The following is a 7,840-nucleotide window of genomic DNA, read 5'->3' on the forward strand; positions in this document are numbered from 1 at the left end:
CAGCAACTTTTATTAATATGAAAAATTATTACAACGTACAAAAAGGGGCTTAAATAAGCCTATACAAAAAGTGAATTGCCGAAGCAACAATAACCTCCGCAATACAGATAAGTAAACAGTCAGGTGTCTTTCAAACTTGTCTTCAAAGTCTCTCTAATCTCCGCCTCAGTATTACTCATATCGGGAGAAGAGCCTTCTTTAGAAAAAGATGAAGAAGAAGGAAGAAGAATTTGAAGGAGAAGGAAGAAGAGGATGGAGGAGATGAATGAGGAAGATGAAGGACAAGGAAGAAGAATTTGAAGGAGAAGGAAGAAGAAGATGGAGGAGATGAATAAAGAAGATGGAGGACATGAGTAGGAAGGAGGAGAAGAAGAGGGAAAATGTGAGAAGGAGGAAAGAGAGGCAAAAAGAGGCGCCAGTGAAAGAAGAGAGGAAGAAGCGGGGACGCTTAGTCCCTGCCCCAGTCCTGACTCCTAACACACTGACGCCATGTTAGATATGCTCATGAGAGAGCGGGTGGTGGTGATAATGGATGGCTTTGACTCGGTCACGTCGAAAGTGGGACGTGACGAATCCCTGTTTCGGATTTTGGCTAAAAGGAAGGGGAGACAAATCTTGAGTCTCCGCCATCCTTGCCCTGACCGAGCCATCTCGAGCTTTATTAGGACATGGTGTTTTTGGGAATGAAATGGTTTACTCATGGCTGACTACTATGGTGAACGTATTATCGGATAAGGTATAACCAGAGAGAAGAAGTGGACTCTGGGAGGAATCTGAGGGACTCAGGTATGAGAAAATCAGCCTTTGTCTTCTCTCTTTATATAGGGGACGAGGAAAAGGGTACATAATGCGTTCAGATCTCTAGGGAAATCTGCAAATAAGAGTACACCCGTTTCGTTCCCCCACGCCATCAATAACCGTTAGATCTAGGAAGTCTCGTAAAGGGAAAATATTAAAGACGCGCTTCGGATAACCAAACGGCATAAGGGCATCGTGCGCAAATTAAGGGGAACATCTCGTGGACCGGTACACTCCCTGGGCAGGTGAAGAGTCGCCAGCGTCAGTCAAAGGCTGAAATAAATGAGCCGCAATAAAGGCTCGGTACTACCAAAACCCACCTTTCCAACCAAGATGTTGGACAGTAGGGTTTTGAGGGGCTATTGTGGGGCCCAAATAATTTATGGGCCCGGCCCGCTTGCTCATGGGGAGTCCACAGGCCCAAGCCGAAGAAGGCCATGGCCCAAGCTCAAAATAAGAAGCACAAAATGGCCCGGAGATACAGCTGAGGACAGCTTAGTCCTCGGCAGACCCAAAGTCTCATTGATGAAAGTGGTATACGAGCAAACTTTAAAGATCAGAAAATATCTCAGGGAAGTTGTCCTTAATACCCTTCACTGATAAGACTCTACACCTAACAGAACCTGATTCTTAGGCTTTATTAAACATCCCCAACAATCCCGGGATTAGACTGACGGGACAAATATCAGTCTCGTAAAAGTTGACCATACACGTGGACGAAGGATAGCAAACATAGGCTAGTATAAAAGAGAAAGTAAGTAATCTGGATGGGGAGGGGGAATGGACAAGAAACGAAGGATTCCCATCCCACCTGAAGGAAAAAGACTCCATAGGTGAAAATCACTGAAAGATGTATGTATACCACAAAAAGTACAGCTGGGTAACCGGAGAAAGACATTAGTGCTCCTCGGACATGATCCGAGGAGTCCAATCCCTCAAGTTATAAAGCTGTAGGGCTTGGATATCCAGGCTGAAGCTTTTTCTTATCTGAGTTTCCCTAAAGTCCGGTTTGGACCAACGCCCTGTGACCAAACGCTAGCCTTTCAAGCCCACTCTCTACAAATCTTATTGTGAGGGATCCTTCACGTGTGAGGCCAACGTCATTGTTGGGCCGTTTGAGAATCGTGTCCCTACAATATATATATATATATATATATATATATATATATATATATATATAAAAGCAGAGACCTCACGCAGTAGTGCATGAGGTCTTACCATATGGCACTCTAATTTTGCATTTAGCCTTTTTTTTTTTTTACCTCTTTTCATTAAGTTTATTTTACTGTTACTTAAAAGTTTACGTTAACTTATTTTGACTGTTACCTCATTAATCTATCATTAATTACCTAAGCTTACACCACACATTCTCTCTTCTTCATGTCTTTTAACAAAGCCACTATTTTAGTATTAAAAACAAAAGCAATATATGTGTGTGTATATATATACACACACACACACATACTACGAACTAATAATAATAACTAATCAGATAAGACCCATGGGAGAAATAGAGAAACACAAAAATGTTGTGGATTGTTAAATGAAACACATTGTTTCACTATTATCAAAATAAAAGACCTAAGATTGACAAAACATTTGTAAATCTAAGGGGCCACCACCTCCTTCATATTAACCTCCCACCACCATCAAGCCACTAAAACCCCTACAAGTAGTTTTTTTTTTTTTTTTTTTTTTTTTTTTTTTTTTTTTTTTTTTTAAAAATTAGGGGCTTAAACATTGGTTGGATAATTTTTATTATAGGTATATAAGTAGAGAGAATAATTGGTGCACAATGTAAAACTATACTGTATAATGGTTTTAAATCATCCATAAGAAACATGCATATGTATTAATATTTCAAAATGTATATGTTTAATGCCAATAGAAAAGCCCAGTACAAGATCAATCTTATCTCAGACTAAGACTATCACTACTCCAACATCAACACAATTACATTTTTAATTCAACAAATATTAAATAAATAAAAAATCCTCAGTGCCTCACGGATTTACAAGTCATTAAACAATTTAAACTAAAACTAAATCAAACCTAAAGGCTAAAAGGAAATAAGAAACTCACTTACTCTCCCCAGCCATCGTCGTTTATCTCTGTTCAGCAACACTAATAATAACCACAACTGAACTCCACAAACTTTATGTTGTAAAACTTTATGTATTTTGGTGTTTTTTGATTGTTGTTGTTGTTGTCGTTAATATATATAAAATTTTCTTTTTATTAGATTGTGTAATTTATGTTTCTTGAGGAACACATTGGGAAAATTTTCTGGAGCCGCTAGTGCATAGTTGCACCCGAGAAATTGCAATTGAAGTAGGGAGAACTTAGACTTAGGAAAGGGTTTTGGCTCAGCATTAACAACTCGTTGCTTTCTAGGAGCTTCTTGTAGTATTTTTCAAGGACTCCGGGAGGAAATTCAAGATAATGCCTCCTAAGAATATATAGTACATGAACAACAAAATTTATTAGTTGTATTAGCAATAATCCTAATCATACCACTTTTTATTAGGGAATTATGAAGTTATTATGACAATATTGATGAAGCATGAACGCTGTCAAATTTTCACAACTTTTTTTTGGGGAAAATGCTAGATATATAATTTTTTTTTTTTTTTTTTTTTTTATAAACGGTTAATATGATGAATGGTTATTGATAAATAAATAAAAAATGATGCTATTAGCAGGCCCAACTGAGAATTAGTAAAAAGTTGATCACAATAACAATTTGTAAAAACATTACAAAATAGATATTATTGAATAATTATTGATAATTATATTGAATAGTTATTGATAATTATACATGTGAAACATCAATGTATAAAAGGCTTAGAGCACTCACATTAAATCTTACAAAAATTTTGATTTTTTAAACTGTTTTATTTTTGCACACATAATAATCATCGTCTACTCTTTTTCTTTATTCTCAAGATACATAAAGAAATAATAAAAAATTAAATGCAAAATAACAATGCTAATGTAAATTTACATAATTACCATAATAATTATGGATAAACTTTAAACAATTATACATAAACTAACGTGAGAGATTTTGGGCCTTAAGTAGGTTTATACACTTCTAAAAAAAGGGGGGGGGGGGGGTTCATACCCCCGCATAATCTAAGTCTATATCAAAACCATATAAACCAATCCAATGACACTATACGGAGTACTTAGTCCGAATCCCACTGGTAGTAGATACTAGATAGGAAAAACAACATAAGAGCTAAGAAGGTTAAATTTTGGTTAAGTCATTGGTCCGCACCTTATGTGTCAAACGTTATTCCTTCTTAGTGTTACCGTTTCCTTATCCATATATAAAAAGGACCCAAGTTTAGGGTTTCTATTATTCAGAGTTCAGACAATTAAACAAACAAAACAACAAATAATAAACAGAGAAAACAATTGGCAATGGAGCTCGAGCAGGTTTTGTGGTTGAGCAGTGGTGGTGGCGGCGGCGGTGGTGGTTTCTCTACTTCTCAGTTTCAGGGAGGCTATGCCTTTGATCACGAGCTTCAAATCTCAGAAGCCACTAATAACAGTGACATACAAATACAACAACCCTTGGATGAAAGATTTTGTTATTTGCTGATTGTTTCAATAACCATGTTTCCCAGCATAGTGCTTCCCAAAATGAAAATGACTTGAGTTTCGCAAGTCATTTTGAAATAATAGCTTATTGCAATGAAGATATCCTTGCAATAACTTGACATGAACTATTTTTAAATCTATTGCAATGACAAAAATATTAACATACAATAGCATATAAATTATTTTACAATCTATTGCAATGAAAAATATTGAGGTAGCATTGCAATAACCTGATATCAATTATTTTACAATCTATTGCAACAACAAATATTGAGATAGCATTGCAATAACCTGATATCAGGTATTTTACAATTTATTGCAACAACAAAAATTAGGATATCATTACAATAGCATAATATCAATTATTTTACAATCTATTGTAATGAAAAATATAAAATAATTATCTATTACAAAAAATATTCACATACCAATGATTAGACACCGTTTTAGGTTACTACAAATGGAAAAAGTAAGAGAAAAGGCTTTGATACTACAAATGGAAAAAGGAAAAAGAAAAAGAATAAGGGGAAGGGAAGCCGAAGGACTTTTTTTTTTGGGTGAGTGAGTGTTCTCCTAGGCTAGTTGTTAGAATCGGCTTAGGCCTTTTTTTTTTTTTGGCGCCTTGCGTGGCTTTCTTCATTCCTTCGCAATTTTCAAGTATATCATTTCTCACTTACACACTTATATTATGCTTTCTTTAGATTTGGATTATGAAGAATTCTCACAATTCCACCATGGCTTCAGGTCATCCTTCTCACCCTTATATGTGGGGCCCAACACAGGTATAGACCGGTATCAAGATAGTATAAGTTTCTATATGATTTGCAATAATTACTCTACTAGCTTTGTGCATTGAGGAACAAAGTTATAAAACATCAATCTAGAATGGTTTTTGTTACTGAAACCCTTGGATGAAAGATTTTGTCATTTGCTGATTGTTTTAATAACCATGTTCTCAGCATAGTGCTTCCCAAAATGAAAAATGACTTGAGTTTCGCAAGTCATTTTGAAATAATAGCTTATTGCAATGAAGATATCCTTGCAACAACTTGATATGAATTATTTTTAAATCTATTGCAATGGCAAAAATATTAACATACCATAGCATATAAATTATTTTACTATCTATTTCAATGAAAAATATTGAGATAACATTGCAATAACCTAATATCAATTATTTTACAATTTATTGTAATGAAAAATATAAAATAATTATCTATTACAAAAAATATTCACATACCAGTGATCAGACACCGTTTTAGGTTACTACAAATGGAAAAAGTAAGAGAAAAGGCTTCCATACTACGATTGGAAAAAGGAAAAGGAAAAAGGAAAGGAAAAAGAAAAAGAAAAAGAATAAGGGGAAGCGGAAGAAGCAGATTTACAGAGCGTTTATAAGAAACATTGAGAGAAAAGAAAAGAAAGAAATTTGAGCAGAGAGGACTGAGAGAGAGAGAGAGAGACGCAGCCAATCAGAGAAGATTGAGAGAGAGAAGACTAACAAAACCTCTAGTTCTTGGTACTAAGCTCCCTCTTTCTCGTCCTTTTATAAGTTTGGAAATCTTCATAATTTCTAGTCTTATATATTCTTTCAATTGGGTTGATTTTAATTCATGATAATTTTGAATCAAATAATGTTTACGATTAGATAAAGGATCATTCTATAGGTGCTGGAGATTATTGTTATCTTACAAGGATCAAGCTAATAAATTTGTGTGTGTGTCCAATTTCAGCCATGGTGGCTGAGACCGGTTGGACCGGGTTAAGCCTTTATTAGATGATTTCATACCATTTTATTTTTATTTATTTATTTAGGATGAGTAAAAATAAAATGTATGACATTTAAGGTTCCTCTTTCATTTCCCATTTCTTTTTTCGAATTCTACGACGATTGTTTTACAATGACAAAAATATTAATAACATACTATTGCATATAAATTATTTTACAATCTATTGCAATGAAAAATATTGAGATAGCATTGCAATAACTTGATATAAATTATTTTATAATCTATTGCAACAATAAATATTGAGATAGCATTGCAATAACCGGATTTCAATTATTTTACAATCTATTGCAACAACAAATATTAAGATATCATTGCAATAACATAATATCAATTATTTTGCAACTTATTGTAATGAAAAATATATAATAATTATTTATTACAAAAAATATTCACATACCATAGCAATAAAAAAAAAAAAAATATATATATATATATATATATATATATATAAAAGAAGCAAGTTAAAATTGGATTGATTATATATATATAGGATCCGTTTGGATACAACTTATTTTGCTGAAAACTGAAAACACTGTAACAAAATAATTTTTAAATGTGTGAATAGTACCGTGGGACCTATTTTTAATATATATTTTTTCTAAATAAAGTGGTTGTAGGTCCCATGAATAGTGCATAAACAGTAACTTTGTCTCCTACCTAGAAACATGTGCATCAAAAAATAAAAAATAAAAGAAGAGGAAAACGCTAGACGCAGACGCGCTGGTTTTTTCAGCCAAATCCAAACAGTCACATAATCTAATTGGATCTATAATCTTCAATTTTTGCATCAAATAATTCACTTGCCCCAAAAATTTTAAAAAATTAGATAGGACACATGGTGTAAAATTAAACTCCAATTAAAACTCAATTTAGAATTTAATTGAATTTAGACTCTTTGATTTTTTGCATATAATAATTCACTTGACACACAAATTTAAAAATTAGATGAAACACATGGTGCAAAATTAGACTCTAATTTAGAATTTGGATTTTCTCTCAGTTTTGGCTATTAATAATATATATTTAGATTTATTAATACAAATTATAATCAATAAATATTTTCTATTGAAGCCAAAAATTTAGTTGTCTCTCTCTCTCTCTCTCTCTCTCTCTCTCCTTTATTTTAGATATACACATGAGTTTACTCTTTCTTTCTTTTTTTGTTTATTAAGTTTTTGATGATTTATTTATATTAGACCCTTCATCTTTTGCACTTCATTAACTCACCTAGAACAAAAATTAAAAAAAAAAAACTTAAATTGGACATGTTAGGCAAAATTAGACAAAAATTGGAATCTAATTTAAAACCTAATTGGATTATCTCTCAGCTTTAGCTATTAATATGTGTGTGTGTGTTCTTTTCTTTTTTTGAGGAACTTATGGCATGTATTTTAGCATGTATGCTTTTGGACTTTAGGGTTTGTTTGGTTGAGATGATAGAAAAGTGAGAAGATGGAAAATAGAGAGTAGATGGAAAAGTGAGAGGATAAAAAATATTTTATTTTTCCTTATTTGTGTTTGATTGGGAGGGTGAAAAGGTGGAGGGATTGAAAATATTTTTTTGTTTAGTTGAGAAGAAAGCAATCACACTAAGTTTATTAAAACAAAAATCATACAAAAAAGGAAAGGAAAAAAAAAAGATTAAT

Source organism: Quercus robur, chromosome 1 (assembly GCF_932294415.1).
Source record: "Quercus robur chromosome 1, dhQueRobu3.1, whole genome shotgun sequence".
NCBI classification, from domain to species: Eukaryota; Viridiplantae; Streptophyta; class Magnoliopsida; order Fagales; family Fagaceae; genus Quercus; species Quercus robur.